Below are 17,936 nucleotides of genomic sequence, written 5' to 3' on the forward strand. Positions count from 1 at the left end.
AACTTAAAATAATTTATCTTGATTTTTTTTTCAAATTCGATGACAATTGAGTTATTTATAGTAATAATTAATTGTTTTGGTCTCTTTAGAGCAAAATTAAGATATACATTTGGTAGAGTTCTAGCATTTAATGCGAATTCAATTATTTAATTAATAATAAAATTATCCCTGAATTTTAAAGAAATTGTAACAGCATTACACTCACTTCTAAAATTATTTTTTATCACTTTCTTACCTTAATGCATACAAATACCTGCGTAACCGGACAGGTGGATGCTTATCTAGGTAGCTTCTTAAACTGATCTTGTAAAATGGATCATTACTATGACATAAAATAATAATTTTGACGTATGATACGACTGATCGTCGCACCTCCTTTATAATGTAAAAAAAAATAAGTGAAAAAATGGATTTTGTATTTTAATAATTCTTTAAGCAAGATAGTATGTGAGTTAACCCGGTACTGAAAAAGCTTAACGGGTTCATTTGGATAAAAGCTATAGAACAACTTGACCAATATTAATTCATTAAACCATCAGAGCGACTACATTATTGGTACAGATTTAACAGAGTTTCATTTCGACAACTTAAAAGTTCCAAAGTTATAAGATATTTATTTTTTCAAAAATAACGTACTAGGTAAAATATTATGATCAAATAGCAGCAATAAAGTGAAAAGTACTGTAGGAGAAAAAGAGCTTATATATAGATCCAACTGTTGTATATCTCATTGATTTGAAAAAAAATCGAATCAAATCGCTTTAAGTCGAGTTCCTTCGATTTTAGAATGTGAACAAGTATTGTATGATACAAAGTTCACTTTCAATCAGCATATTGTTAACATCAGTACTAGATCTAGCAAAATGCTTGGTTTTTTTATGAGGGTTTCAAAATCATTCGAAAACGTCCGAGTGCTACGTACATTATACGTATCATTTGTGTTGAGTATTCTTGAATATGCCAGCATTATTTGGAGTCCTAATAGGTTCATGCATACAATTAAGCTGGATCGAGTCCACAATAGATTTCTTAGATTTCTCTACTTAAGAACATACGGGTTCTTTCCTTATGATAATGACAATAAAATTAATTTCCCGACTCGTTTTCTTCTGTGTATGCTATCAATGCAATCCCTGTCTACCCGAAGAGTGATTGTTCTTTTAAAGCATTTCTTTTTACTTCTTCGTGGGTTCATTTACAATCCGCATATACTGGCAAATATTAATTTTCATGTTCCCACCAATATCACTCGCAGCTCCACGGTCTTCAAGATACCTCGTCGCAGGACAGATGTTATATTTCATGATGCTGTGTATCGCGCAATTAGCTTATTTGATGGCACCATAAAGGTTGATTTGTTTTTTATTAATTATATAATGTTTGTAGACGTTTTAAATAGGATAAATTTATAATTGTATATATTATCATATTTCTTTAATATTTACACATGCTGTCTTTTCCACTTTCTTGGCATATTAGTTGTTATTTGTAATTAAGATATTTTTATATATTTGTATGTATTATGTATTATGGCGCGTTGGCCAAAAGCTGTAATGCCGTAATACTCTTCTTTATAAATAAATAAATAAATAAACAAAATTTGTTACTTACACTGTCGGAAACCACCATATTTCGGAATTTTGAGATAATCGTAAAATTGATCAAGCAAAGTAATTTAGGACTGCAAATAAATAAATAACTCTTATTTTAACCTCCTGTTTAATTTAATTTAATTTAACTAACAATCAAAACAGTATTTTGATATTTTCTAACTAATGAAAAAGCAGTTTCAAGATCAGAATACAATAAAAAGTTAAAATGGAGATTACATTGAAACGATCAGTCGCAAATGGAAGCTGAAAAAGAATATCATTTAAAACAAAACGGAATACATTATTTATATCGCATTTTTGCTTAACTCAACAAAAAAATTGTTTTTTTTTTTTAATTTGTGAATAATACAAAAAAACTTAAAGTATTCAAAATGTTATAAATATCCAAGAATTAAAATATATTTGTAAAACAATGTATCAGTCGCCGCCCTATCTTATAAATAGGATATTTTTACCCATACAAAAAAAAATACTAAAGCATAAGAATATAAATATTTTAAACCCAAATACACTTTGACCGCCCCGTCCCGGCTAGGAGAACAGCGGTATGCATTATGTATCACCAATAACCCCAAAAACAAGAAAGAAAACTCAAATAAAATTTTACGATAGCCAATATTCTTGTAATACACTCAAAAAACGTCGGGAAAACATTGCCGCAAAGGTCCTCCGCCAGGCGGCGCGGATAAAAACCTCATTTTCCAAATGCGCCGGCCAATCACAATGGCCGCGTTTCGGTTCCCTGGGCGTATAATAAAAATCATATTATCCTTCATAAATTTGAAATTTACAGTCGGACCGGGTCAATTCCCGCGACAAGACATTCCCCTGGACAGTAGAAATTATGATGGGGTTGTGCATTAAATTCCCAATGGTGTATTTTCAATAAAGCTTGCTTAGAGCTTTTTTAGACAGGGAGTCATACAGTCTCGTATTGCATTTCATACATATTTATTTTTTTTTTCATTGTTGTTTTGTACTTGTCCAAAAATTAAAATAAAGTAGGCTTATTCTATTTATTCTACGCATGTCTCCATTTTATATACATATCTACTTTTAAAGCTAATACATAATACTTACACCCGAAATAAAATACCTACAAGAAAAAACCTTTTTAAAAATAATATACGACGTCCGACGGGATATGAACTTGTAACCACTGGATTCGCGCCAATGTACTTTAACCAATGGAGCTACGGGTATCTTACTTAATTACGACGTATTTCGTAATAAATTAATTCTTTTATTGATCAAACAATTCACAAGATATGAGAATGTAACACTCTGTAATATTATTAAACACACATAATTTGACAACATCTCATGCATATCCCCACTAGATGGGATTTGAATCTGTAATCGTTGAATTCACGCCGGTAAGGTTTTTAAATTAATCTATGGGCATCCCACTGAATTACATCGATTTTAACTAGTAACCCTTACTTAAAATGCTTATCGAATTGCGTTACAATGTTGGCTATCGGTTTTTGTATAATTAATCAAGATAGGTAAAATTTTTGTTTTATAATGTTATATATTTAGTACATCCCTTTGAGGCGGACAAAACCGGTCCAAATTTATTAAATAAAAAACTGGAATTAGCACAACAAAAATTGCGTTTTTTTAAATAAATCAATAATGCGTACTTAGACTTGCTAATAATTTAAAAAAACTATTTTTTCATTCATCGAATAATTCACAACATTATTTGAGAATGTAACATTATTTATAGATATATTGAAAACACTTTATGCATATCAACACTATAAAAAATCTTTTTTTGAAAAAAAATACGACACCCGACGGGATATGAACCTGTAACCGCTAGATTTGCACCAGTGTATTTTTCCAATCAAACTACGGGCATCCTAATAAATTAAGTTCTTACACGAAATCCTTATCAAATTGCGTTAATAAATGTTGACCAAATTAAAAAAAAATCTAGTAGGTACATATATCGTAATAATTATTTTCAAAATATATATAGGTATTATTATTCAATATAATATAGAATGTTGCAATCTCAGATCTAATGAATTATTCGTTGAATAAAAGAAAATGGTTTAATACATGTACTTGTGTATGTTATAATTATTATATTAATCAATTGAATTATTTTATATTCAAAACTGTGTAATACAAACATTATGCATGTAGAAGTTGTCATTGAAAATACATATTATTAGAATAATCCTAGAAAAAATATTTCCGTTTAATTACTTATTACTTATTAGTCCTATAATAATTTTCTATGCTAAGAAACACATAATTTATCATCAATTTACCATGATATATCATCATGTCGTATTATAAACATTGAAAATTCTACCAGTGTAGAATAACATTGAATGTCCGTCGAATGAACTACCTACATGTAAATTAATAATTCTAGATTTATATCACAGTACTTAGCAAAGAAAAAGGATTTGACTCTCAGTTTTCTCAAAATTAGTTTTAATGGATAATAATGATTTTCATATGATTTTCTTTAATAACCACATAAATTAATATCAGATTGGGAAAAGAAAACATCAAATTATAAATCATCATGTACTTCAACTTTATGTATATTTTGTATTCTGTCTTTGACCGAAAATCATAACAAAAACATTTTTGTGTCCACTGTTACATTTAATTTATGTGGGTTAAGTCCTCGTGCCTTTTAAAAATCTCTATGTTCATTAACTCATGTAAAACATTTTAACATCCAAAGTCTTCATTAGAACGCCAATGGAGGCAGTTTTTTACTCTTGCTCAAGGAAATATTTGATTTTTTTTAAAAGTATTTGTTATGAATTTTCGTAGAGTTTTCTATTCGCATAAACTATTTTCTTTAGCTTCTTTACCGATGCTTAATAATACGCCTCGCACATAAGATACGACTATGGGCTTTTTCATAATATGGTACAGTTACATTTTGTTACAATATAATATAAAAAGCTCTAAGTATTTGGTAATAATTATTATATTACTTTCGCGTTTCTTTTGTTTTACTAATTTGACACTGTTTTAACAGTCTCGTCGGTGTAATGTCACATTAGGTTACCCAGACCATTCATTTGATATAAGACTTTCTTTTAAATTGTTTTATAAGTAACTTAAATCTATTGAAATGTGAATAAATTTGATACACAATTGTAACATTTCGTATTAAATTTATACTGTCATTTTATCTTATTCAAAAAATATACATTGTTTTTATTAATATATATAAGTATATATATATTATAATCATACTATGCATCTTGGCCACCTCCACTAAACGTTTATACTACCCCCTATCTGCTGCAAGCGTCTTCGACTTCTTTAGTCTTAGGGTTGCTGTGTGTCTTTCTACAAATCTCAACTACTTTGAACTCTTGACACTTTTAATATTTCGTAGTGTATATAAATAGTATAGGACCAATTTATAATGTTCAACCTTTGAGATATAACCTACCCTATGGAGTTGCCTCACTTCCATATATGCGATGATTTTACATGTGATTACCATAGATTTTATAACGAATGATTCCTTACTAAGTTTCGGTTTTAATATAATATTTTCAGTTTTCAAAATTTAAATTTATATTAATGCACAGTTTATTTACAAACAAGTTTTTTTCATAATTCAATTCGAAGGTAAGTAGGTTAGTACTGAATAAATACCTATACACACACCCACGGTGGCCACGCGGTTTAAGCATTGGACTATCACGCCGTGGATCTTACATATTGTTTTTCAATTTGCGTGTGAGTCAGGGTATGGACCTAATAGGTTGAGCAAGTGGCTGACATGTATTTCTCGTAAAAAACAAAATCTGTTAATACAAACCTCCACTCTGTGGAGGCCCATATGAACCTATTAGGATCGGACATGGTCGAAAGAAAAAAAAAGAAATACCTTTAAACAAATAATTCATACCACTATAATATACTTTAAAATACAAAATAATGTTGCATTATTAAATCTTGTATTATTCATTAAATTAATAAAAAAAAAATGAATTCTACTTTGATGTTTCAGTATACTATTCTAAAGTAACTAGAAGATAATATAGACGCACCCCGTATGCCCGAACACCCGATCGAATAGCATCGCGCATGTTCGGCGAGTCGCCCAATAAATTGCCCTCTACAATATGTGAATCGGTTTTTTATTGCCCCGCCGAGAATCAACTCCCGTGCGGTGGTCGCGTTGCCCTGCCTCACTCCCACCCTGTGGTCGAGCGAACTGTCCGAACACCTTGGGCACATGGTTCAATTTCCTATTGAGATCCTTTGTGGGAGCTTTGAAAAGCTTTAGCGAACGAATTGGATGGATTAGATGTTCGGTCGAAATGCTTGACGATAGCTTTAAAAATACGTTTGTATGGTTAAAGAAGAATTTTAGTGTTTCTTCGGAAAGACAGGCAAAGTTTTCCAATTTTCTTTTTTAGGATTTTTATAAGATAAATATTATGTATTTTCTGATCTACATTAATAAATAATAACTCATTATACCTACCGTTTTCTAAAATAAAATAACCTTTTGGCCAATATTTAAAAAAATCTACTTAACCTTCACTTTACGATGCTAATAAATTCCGTTCGTTCCAATGTTGTCACTTTGGGTTACCATATGAGATTGACAATATTACAGTACCTAATTAAAAGGGAAATGCCTATTTTGACAACATAAATAAGTTTAAGGTGGTTTCATCATCATTATTTGCTATTTGTTTTTCTATAAAATGATCAAAAAGGCATCAAAACTTAATTATATCATTCGAGTATTTCTATATATGCATACAGCCTACAAGTCATAATACTATAATTATTACAATTGAGTAGGTATGTCTCTCTTTGTCGCAAATTATAATTTTAGATCTATCTCTTTTGTTCGTAATGGAAAACATCGATCTGTTGGCAGTGTGTATTTATAATAATTTATGAAAAGTAAAATGAAAGCTGACGGATATCTATAGATTATAATGTGTATGTACTAGATGATGTTATCGATTTTGAAAATAATAACATTTAAGTATGATATAATATTGACGATTTTAGGAATAGCCGAAATATGAAGATGAAGAAGTGCATATTAACTATTTCTTTTATTCAACGAATAATTCACAAGATTTAAGAATGCACCATTCCAATTATTGAACATAATTAATTTTGAAAAACAAAATTATGTTATAATGTAATATTATGTTAAAATATAGTTTTTAATAAATATTGGAGAGATCCGTGACGTCGGTTAGTAATTAAAGTAGTAAGTATCTACTTTGATTTAATAAACAAAAGCCGATTGCCAAAAGTAGCTTGATTTGGAAGTGCGCTGATGGGCAGTTATTAAGGGCCAATAGTTAAAATTTGTCGTAATCACTATGTCACCTTGTAGCATAGTAGACAATGCGCACTGGGCGCAAACCCAAGAGATGCAAGTTCGATTCCTGCCGGGTGTTACTTTTTTCAAAAAGATTTTTGCTAATGGTTATAATATATTTTCTCAGAAATGTTTTTCAAAATATATTCAGTTTATTATACTGGGTAACCTAAGGTGAAATTACAGTAACGGAAGTGTTAAATTAATAACATACATATGTCTTATACCTCCTCGTATGCCTTGCAAAAATCCATACAAAACGGACTAACGCAGTATAAAGGTTGCAGAATGGCCTATGAGTCCAATAAACAAAAACTTATGTGCATAACAGTTTATATTTTACATGGGACTATTACAGACAGCGGAAGGTGTAAAATACCTACCTATAAAGGTAGTCTAAAAATTAGCGTCAGTAAATGTTCATCGATACAAAATGCATTTTATACATCTATTATGTAAAATGGTTCAAAATACTTAGAATATTAGTGCTACATTTTTCATTTACCATCATGTTTTTTTTTATTTTAAATATAAGATAAGTACATCATTTTTAAAATAGATAAAATCATTAAAATACTTATTAAAAAACGTTTTATTTAAAGAATAATTAATTATTATAAAACTTTTAATTTTCTCAATGATATATCTGTATAATTTCGTAATATTTTTAAACTTGTTTATACACGTGTCAAGTGAAGGTATTTTTTCATGAAAATACTTAAATATCTAAGTACAAATAAAAATTCTCTACATTTAGTTCCTGTTCCAAGTGTATTTTTATTTGAACTGTTTCAGAAGCTTTGAGCTTTGAGTAAAGTTCAGTGCAAAAGTATAAATTGTTTCTTTTTCTAGAGAATAAATAACATTCTTCTATATTGAACGGAGAAACGTCAGGGAAAAGCAACATTTTATATATATTTTTTTTTCATTTTGTTTTACAACCTTCAGGCAACTTTCCATTGGAGCGTAGCATTACAAATAACATTTTTTTCCATGAAAATTTAATCACACCCTTACAAAACCACGAAAAATCTCAACCACACATATTAACAATATATTTCAATAATCAATTCTATATTAAATGCGTAGACACTAATGAAAATTCATGTTTCGTGTGAACATGTGTATTTAGTATTCCAAAGGAAACATAATGTTACAATGAACCCCTGAGAACTTATAACACCCATTAGGAAAAGCCTTGAATAAATTGTTTCCGAATGATATATATGCAATAAGGAAATTATTAAATCTTATGAATTATTCGATGAACAAAAATAGTTTAATTTTAAATTATAGCTCTTACTATTTGTCAATATGTCGTTGGGCTCCCATGTCATTATTATTTATTTTTAAAACCGTTTTTCTCTGAAATAATATTTTATTCTTAATTTTAAATTTGTTACTTATAAATATAGTATACCTACTATATACATATATTATGTTTTAATAAAAAACCAATATATTTTATATCAATAGTCAAAAAATCATAGTATATTAATAAAAGAAGGTATGACTTATTTATAAATATACGAACATTTAATATAACTTTAATAATAAATAATTTTAGTATGTAGGTTTTATAATATTTTGAATGCACTTTTTCACTTATAAAAACTCTTGAAAATATAATATATTTTGCTGTTGTCAAAATATAATGTGATATGTAGAAATTTAATTAAATAAAAATTCTTTAATTTACAGAGAAATACTACTTAATTTGTTTATATAGCTTCTTTCAATAAGTTTTCATATTATGATATAATATAATACAAGAATTTTTATTTCTACGTATATACTTATATTATATAAATTCTATTTATAAACAAAACACATAAAGAAAACCACAAAAATATACCAACTGCAAATTCGATAGTCCACTTTCCTATCTTATCATATATTTAAAGCATTCGTATTCAAATACATTCGGGCTTTGCTGAATTTTCGGGAAAATCTTTATTTCAAAGCACAGCCAACCGTTTTTCTGGGAAAGCCAATAGAATTTGAAACACTAGTCGTCTTTTTCTACATTTTCATTGCATCCTTTTTGGACACTATGTTTAACTGGTGTACAATCATAAATACAGAGGGAATGGGCTTAATATTTTATTATTTATTACAGATAATAACCATGACATTTAAAGTAAATAACATAACTAATTTACATTTTAATCGATTATCTTTATCATAATAAATGCAAATAAATACTATAAAGTTTTCTTTATTTTAGTAAAATAATCTATTTAAAAATAAAAACCAATATATATGTATTACTTCGTTCACATCATTTAATAACGATCATAACTGATTTCTTACACAGCAATACATTTTAATTTTAATATGAATTAATGTATCTTAAATTTACATAATATATTCAGTTAAGAATTTTCCAATGAAACTGATGAAACCGGCTCTCATCATTATTATATTATGTGTATAATTATTTCATAAAGTATTTTATTTTAATTAATATAAGGTTTGATTATATCATAATAAGATGTAAGGTCAATTACAAAAAATATATATTTAAGATATTTTTTCTGTTACAAAAATATATGAAAAAAAAATTTTTTTGAATATTAGGACCAATTAAATGAGATACTATCAGTGGATATTTTTTTATTAATAAATAAAAGATTCAACAACGCTGTAAAGAAAAAAATAGTTTAAAAATCGTAATATTAAAATATAAGATGAGAAACATCATTTTTCGTCTCTTATCTTGATAGGAAAATTTTGCATGAACACATTTATTTGATATACGTTAATACAGTGTTAATAAATATATCAAATATCCTACGTAAGTAAAGTCATTGTATACATATTTTAGTAAACCACAATCTGTATCTTACAATGATAACATGAAAGGGTGGGCACTTTGTATCTTTCAAACAACCGATAGGTCCAGACACAGAGGAAAAAGTAAAAAGCGAATCTCACTGAATAATATATGACCATCGATCAAGGGTGACCCCCTTTATCTCTTGTTTTCTAGCCCTTTACGTTGTATGTTTACATTTGTAATGTTTGACGTACTATTATCAATAGATATTGTCACTGTATATATTTTTTCTTAATCACACACTCGGTTGTCTTTTTATCAATCATTTTTAATGTTAATATTTTAAATAAATATCGTCATAATTAACAAAAAAAATTTACTATGATAATGAATTTATTCTTTTCAGTCAAATTAATAGTGCTTTAAGTGATAACTCCTGTATAAAATTGTATATAAAGCTTATGAAAGAGTATACGCTTCATAACTTTACACCCCGGCTCTAGGATGAAAATAATTTAATATATTCTAAAAGTATATTTGTAACATATATTAATATCTATTATTTATGTATTTATCACTACATATTAATACAAGTGAATATCATTTAATCTAATTTTATCCGAGGTAATCAGGCAAAGAGGCGTTTTATTAGTATAGTAAAAAGTGTATTTTTAAAACGTATACTCTAGTTGTGACTGCATTATAATTTTATGCGAGCGAAAGGAAGAGGGCGATACCTACATCTTGCACAAATGAAGAAAAGAATAATTAGTCGAATAATCACCTCTGAATTACTTAATTCCATTACAGAAACATTAGAGTTCCCATGTAAAATGGTCCAAAAAATCAATCATCTTTCAATTAGCTTTCCCTAAAAATAGCAATTAGCTTTTTATTTTTACACACACTTCTTTTTGTGATATCTAAATAGTTGCTATAAATGACATCACACTATTTTCGGTTGACCCCCACCTTCTACAATCATCACTCTTTATCACAAAATCTATATCGATTTCAGTATTATAATGTTCCCACGTTCAAAAGTACATTATTTTCAGAATAAATTAGTTTATATTTTGTTGGTTTTGTGACGTCACAATTTTTCACTTCACATCACTGTTGCCCAAAAATCTATATTTATACGTAGTTCTTATAATATATACACTATAGTAAAATCCACTGAACGATCTTAGTATTTCTAATATGGGTACCTACATATATATAATATGTAATATTTATTTTCTGGGATTACATATTATAATACGTAATATACAAAAAAACAGTTAAATATAATTTTTATAGAGTGGAGATTGTTATTAAATTATTTTGGTTATTATGTAAACTTCTGACCGATGTCACTGGCTTTAACTCTTACTTCAGCTACTACTTCCAAAGTAGACCCTTACAGTCATTCGATGACATTTACCATCCCAGATACTCCATGCTTTGGATTCTAGTGTTAAGCACATCTATCATTAGGAATAGATATAATATGAGGCACCAAAGCTAAGCGGCCCTTTATCCTCGTCATCTATAGTACTGGCGTTTGTATACCTATTAAGGAAGAGCTCATGGCCCTTTGTCGTGGGTCTGAGGAATAATATGAAAATATGGGTTAAACAGTGGTATATCCTTCGAATTGACGGAGTCAGCATTGCAAAATATTTTAATTTTTATATCTATACAGAACTAAAGTGCCTATCTTTTATCTCCTACTGTAGGAAAAAAAATATAATAATATATATATTTGGACTAAGGAGGCTCTACGACCAATATTGCCCGTGGTCTTGAAAATTCGGTGGGGATGGCCGGATCGTAATAATTATTGTTATGGTCCTTTATCGACTGCTTTGGGAAGTCTGCTGTCATGGGGAGCTGTAAGTAGAGCTTTTAGAAAATTTCAAGACGTGGTCTTAGTGTTTTAGACTGGGTAGTGGGTAGATAGTTTATATGTTCAAGTCTCTATGAAGAGTGGTATTGAGAACGAACCACGGGGCATCTTAATCATTCTAAGATATTTGTTTGTATAGTCTGAAGCGTTTTAAAATGTTTTTTTAGGATAAGCATAGCCCAAGACGGTTACATGTAAATTGTGCGTAAAACATTTCACCGTGGCACAGTTTCCGTGGGCTTTCTTATCGGAAAGAGATGACCGTATACTAAACGGTCTCCAATTTTATTAGATTCAATATAAACAAAAATTCAATTTTCATAGCTTTCACTGCTTTGGCAAAATACATGAATTCAAGAATGAAAACCTAACCTTACCTAATTTAACAAATAATTCAGTATTCAGCTATTTTCAAAATTTGTTTTCTGCTGGCTTAATGTAAAGTGAAAACCGACAAGAACCGTGTTTTATTTAGACATGAATTTTATGTCAGTACTATACGACCCAAAGAGGTTGAACGGTCTTTAATATACGGCCATATATTTCCTATACAACATTTCATGGTGAAGTGTGATACGGCGAACTGCATACGTACAAGTTTCCGGATACGGCCCCAGACGGGGGCAGCATTTGTATAATGGGGTTAAACACTTGGCCTGCAAGTGCAGATATAACCACTAGTCACCTATACAGCCTAAGATATCTAATTGTCACAACCGTTAGTGTCCGTTTGTATTGTCCACGCCATGTTGGCCAATTTTTAAACATGCAACATTAAAACGTGTCTATCAACGCAGAAAATAATTATTCATTCGCCGAAATAATTTCTAATTTATTTTTCGATTCTGTGTACTTGTATGTACCTTTGGTTTAAAACTGAACAGGTGATGCTGTAAACTATATATCGATAATTCAATTATTTATCAACATACAGGTATCTATTATTAAATTGTACTTAGCTTTCAGGGCATTAATATTTCACTGTAGCAATTCACCATCAGTATTACCATACTAAAGACAATAAAATGGCGTTCATTAAAGGGTATATTGCACTTGTGAGTAATGATCTTATTCAAATAGCAGTAGCGTAGCGCCAGAGGCATCAGCATGCTGCCAGCCGACTAGCAGGTTACAGGTTTGAGACGAGGCAATCACGACTCGCCTTTGAAACAGTGGCGCCCTTTTACTGTAATGAATGTTTATTTAATATAAATTACAGTCGTTAGTTGTTATACTATACAACGAGATACTATAACTATGTTCGCTTCGAAGAATATTTGATTGAATTATCTATGTATCCACAGTTACCCAATGAGATGATAAATAAGTTCATAGTATTAATTCTGAAGTATGAGAAGAGTCTAATAATTAATCTTGTGTGGAGAACGGTTTATATTTTATAGTAAGTTCAAGACAGCTGATAGTGTCCAGTTTACAATATGGCCCGTTTCAGACGGGACACCAGTGTCGCGCTCGATATAATATAGGAGGTCTTTGTATTCGAGTAAAGGGGCCTTTGTATTATATTTATGAACGCCCAGAGCTAATGAGTCAACGCATAATTTTGCGTTATAAATTAGAACATAAAACTGGCTCCGGTAATAAAAGCAAATGTATCGGCGGCTTGAGAATGCAGCGGCCGACAGAAAAGTGTACCGGACACGCATTGACTTATTAGCTCTGGGGAGTTCATAAACATAATACAGAGGCTCCTTTATTCGAATATAAAGGCCTCCTATATTATATCGAGCGTGACACCAGTGTCCCGTCTGAAACGGGCCTATGTTATCTGAATTAAAAGTGATATGACTCCCTGATTTCCTATTCTAGACGCACTACGTTACCCGAGCCTTGATTTATCGGAATATTGTTATAAATACATCTTATTGGCAATGCCAATTAGGAAAACAGTGACTGTCTTCAATTAAATTACTTTGGATATTGATATATTGGTTGCGTTTTTCATAGTGGACTGTAATTTTTTGGTGGAATGATTGTGATGTAGATGCTGGAGGGGGGGTTACACGTAGGATTCCAGGAACTGTCTTTTTATGATGTTTTGTGGTCTGGCTGAAGTTGGTCTCTGGGGCATGCCCTCGCGTCCTGCTAGGCACTCACAAGGTACACTTTTGATGAATGATATGATACATAAGGAGACACCCTGTATCTGTAACACGGACACGGGTGATTTGGTTAACGATGGTTGCACTGTACACACTCGTGATATGCACTTAACTTTTTGAATCAGTCTATATGCTTGCAATTACTCGTTAAATGACAGTAAAGCTATAACAAGCCTACACGCATCCGTTGTCTTATGGTAACTGAATATTATTTAATCACGATTAACTAATGACCCATGATTGCTGGTCGCCTGGTCTTGCGACACTAACTAGGGATTTGAGGTATTAGGAAATATAGAGATGAAAGCGACCATAATTATTGGCCCAACCATACATTGTTTTAAGTTATGGTCTGCTTAGTTCACCCGGTGTACTTTCATCTACCCTATTTTTATATTTTTTACTAATATTACGGCGTATTTTCACTTAAATATTTTTAGCATTGGTTTTGTATGTCATGCTGTGAACGTTTTAAATTTTTAATTTATTGTGTTCATTATACATGTAAATTAAATAAATTTGAAATTGAAATAAGTGATATCAAACACTATTGAAATAAAACGTAATATTAATATTTATCCTCGAAGATAGGTTTAAATATGTTTTCATTTTATCTATTGCCAAATTTATCCGATACGTTATAGTGTACATTATTTGACTTTAAACGGATAGCCATAAAACCCAATATGACATTATCCATTTATGCCTAAAATTTTCAAGGCATGTTGTCACGTGTTGTTTTTCTGTCAATCAACGATCTGCATATACAGGTGCGCGGCGAATCCACGATGCTCCTCAAAGGCCAGGAGGTGGATGTCGATGACTTTCATCTAACGTCGCCTCCCCGCCTTGTAATAAAATCACAAAAAAAAAAAAAATCAAATGTATCCAGCATCCACAAGTGAGTTTTAGGGCACCCACTTTAGGAAACCATGAATTTTAAAAGGTGTGATAATGATTTTGAATTTTTATTTTTTTTAACTGACATTTGCTTAGGATCGACAACAAAAAATGAGCTAAACATACACAACCAAAACTAGAGCTAATAGAGATATAATAATTATGTATTACTAAAAAATATATATTTAGGTCCTAGGTATTTTATTATGTATATATTCGAATATATTTCAATGAAAATAAAATCAATTAAGTTTAATTCCTACGCTTATGTTTCTTTACAAACAATGCACTGAATGCGGATAATTGAAATGGTCGCCTGCCTGCTGGAGGAACATTTGCATCAGTATATTTTTGCGCTTGTTATCTATATGCACATGCCAGTTGCTAATGAATGGATTATACAATTAACTCTTTACAATACAGCGCTTAAAACAAGACAAGATACCATTGGGATAGTGCACATATCTCCACGCTTTTGCATACGACAATAGGTCTTAATGTAACGATTAACAATGCATACATCGGTATACCTTTCTAAAGTAGTCTTATTTGGAATGTTGTTCAGATTTATTCATTGAAAATGCTGGTCATTTGGAGCGATATTAGTAGAAGCTGTTCATTGTTAGCGTTTTATAGTCCGTTCGTTGTAAAATGAAAATTTATTGTGTAGTTTTGTTGATCAAGATGATAATATTCATATTGTTAATTTTATTATTATATGGTTACTTTTATAGAGTAGATGGCACTGGCTTTTCATTGAGGGTATCTAGGTTCAATTCCCGAGGAGGTCACAATACATACCTATAGGTACCATAAATAGTTTTCTATTACACTACTGTTATTGGACCATATGACATATTATAGTGTTTCAATAACTCTACAAAAATTAAACAATTGGTCCATTTTGACAAGATATTTAGCCGATTATATGCCTTCAGCGAGTATTCTCGATCTATTAGGCCGTGATCGACAGGACGCCCATACAAATGTTGCGAGGTATCTCGTCCGACTTTAAACTCAAATTACTAGCTACTGTCGATTGATTTGCATAATTTAAAAATTTAAACACGCGGTGACAAATCATGAAAATAAGAGCAATACAAAAATGTTCTTCATTTTTAAAAAATCTTGTCCTCCATTTGCTCTAAAATCCAAATTGGATCTTGAGTGCCTCACAAAGAGGTTTTTGATAGATTATTTTGCAAAAAAATAGATGTTAGACCCTTGATTAGATATATGATAGATAGATGCTCTGGGTCCAAACACACATTGAAAAACGATATGTAAAATTACAAAACTTTCAATAATTAGAACTCGAGACCCACGTCGTTACCATTTCTCCATCACGGACGGCAAAATCATATGTATACAAGGCCTGAACAAAAAGGATGCATAAGTGCAAGTGAGAAAGTATTCGGCACCCTTATAATCTCTGCGACACGCGCTAGAGTAAGATAAAAGGTTTACAGATGTGTGAGATGATTTGCTGTGGTGTCGCCGCCAAATCTTAGTTTGTTGCTTAACTATACGTCGATAACATGCTAGCGCATGTTGCTTAAATTGATATTTTTTGTGTTAAACATAAAGTCAGTGGTAAATATTTTTAGTTAATTAAGTAGGAATGATGGTTCTGTGTGTTGTATTAAAATGTGGTAGCCGTACTGATAGGCAAGAAGATGGTATTACGTTTCATAGGTAAGTTGATACATGTTCGTGATAATTTATTTGTATATTATTATATATTTTAATATCAGTGACCCAGTGTTTCTTTAAAATAACTTAAATTATGGATATCTTTACCTAATGGTTGCATTTTGATCGCTTAAAATACTATTTAACGTAAAAAAATATAAAATTATGTTTTAATTCTGAGCGTCTAGTGCGAGCACTAGCGAAATGGTCTATGGTCTCAAACATTTGTGTACGAATGCGTTCGCTCGCCCACAAACCAAACGCACGGCACGCAGCTTCATTTAGCAATGCAATATCTATAGTCTAAGTATGTATACATTTTAATATTCTTCATTATTGAATAAAACTAATGTAATACTAATCGAAAATGTGAACAAAATCATACCTTATAATATTTTGAGAATCTCCAGTATCCCTCAATGATCATTATTACCTTGCTTCAATATAAATACGATAACCATCTGTTAATGGGATTCGATAGTATCATCAGTAACCGTATATATTTAGAAATATTCACAGGATCAATAGTTGGGTCTATAGCTTAGTCATCAGAGCAATCACCTCGCAAGCAAAAAACGTGTGTTCGGATTGCAATCAGTGTCAAAAAGTTTCCGCTACTCTTTATTTCGTTAAGATATAATAAAATTATTAATTTCAAAGTCGCATAGTGTATTTTTGTCAACCAAAATCCATTAATATACTATATTATGATTATATAATTTTTAATATAATATAATACACACATCTCTCTCATGTATGGATACCGCATCTTGTAGCGATTACATTGTGAAACATAAGTATTTTGTATTAAATAATAGTAAGTGAAGGTCCTCGTTTTGTGCTTAATTAAGTAGACCATGTTTATCTATACCTACTATATACTAAAGACTTTGAAGTTCTCACGTTCTAAATATTGCTACAACAAGCATTGCGTTTTGTTATTGTATTACATTGTGTATTTAGTATACAACAAACGATTTCTATTATCTGATTTTGATTGTGATCATTTAAAACAGCTTTTTTTTAAATATACAGCAAGAAATTAAAAGTACTTTTCTTCCAATTAAAATTGAACGAATGGTTTGTATATTTATACTTTTAAAAGTATTTTATTGTTCAGTACTTTTAGCAGCCTGAATATATACTGTCTTAAATAGTGACTTGCCCTTGTACCTGAAACACAAAATGGCAAAATGTTCAATTACCTACCTTATGTTTACTCACCGTTATTCATACAAGGAAAGGGGGGGGGGGGGGGAGAAACGATACAAATTGTTTCAATAAATTGAATATTAAAGAGGATCGTAACCGGAATGATTTTGCTATCGAACAGCCTTTTCAACGGGTTGACCCAACTTCTCTCGGCATTATACGACACGCAAGGCATATGGACATTGGTAGACGATAGACCCGTGTTACTCATGAATTTCTGCATGTATTTGGGGCATCCAATTGCTTTAATATTCTGATGACTAAAAGAAAAAACATCACGGACACTATCGATCCTAATAATTATTACCCTAAGGCCACCTGTGGATATTATACCTCGCAATGACTCATACGTGTGTATCCTTAGTTATACCTGCAG

This window comes from Rhyacophila brunnea, unplaced genomic scaffold (genome assembly GCF_057557595.1).
Source record: "Rhyacophila brunnea isolate RB1 unplaced genomic scaffold, BYU_Rbru_1.0 scaffold_12, whole genome shotgun sequence".
Taxonomy (NCBI): domain Eukaryota; kingdom Metazoa; phylum Arthropoda; class Insecta; order Trichoptera; family Rhyacophilidae; genus Rhyacophila; species Rhyacophila brunnea.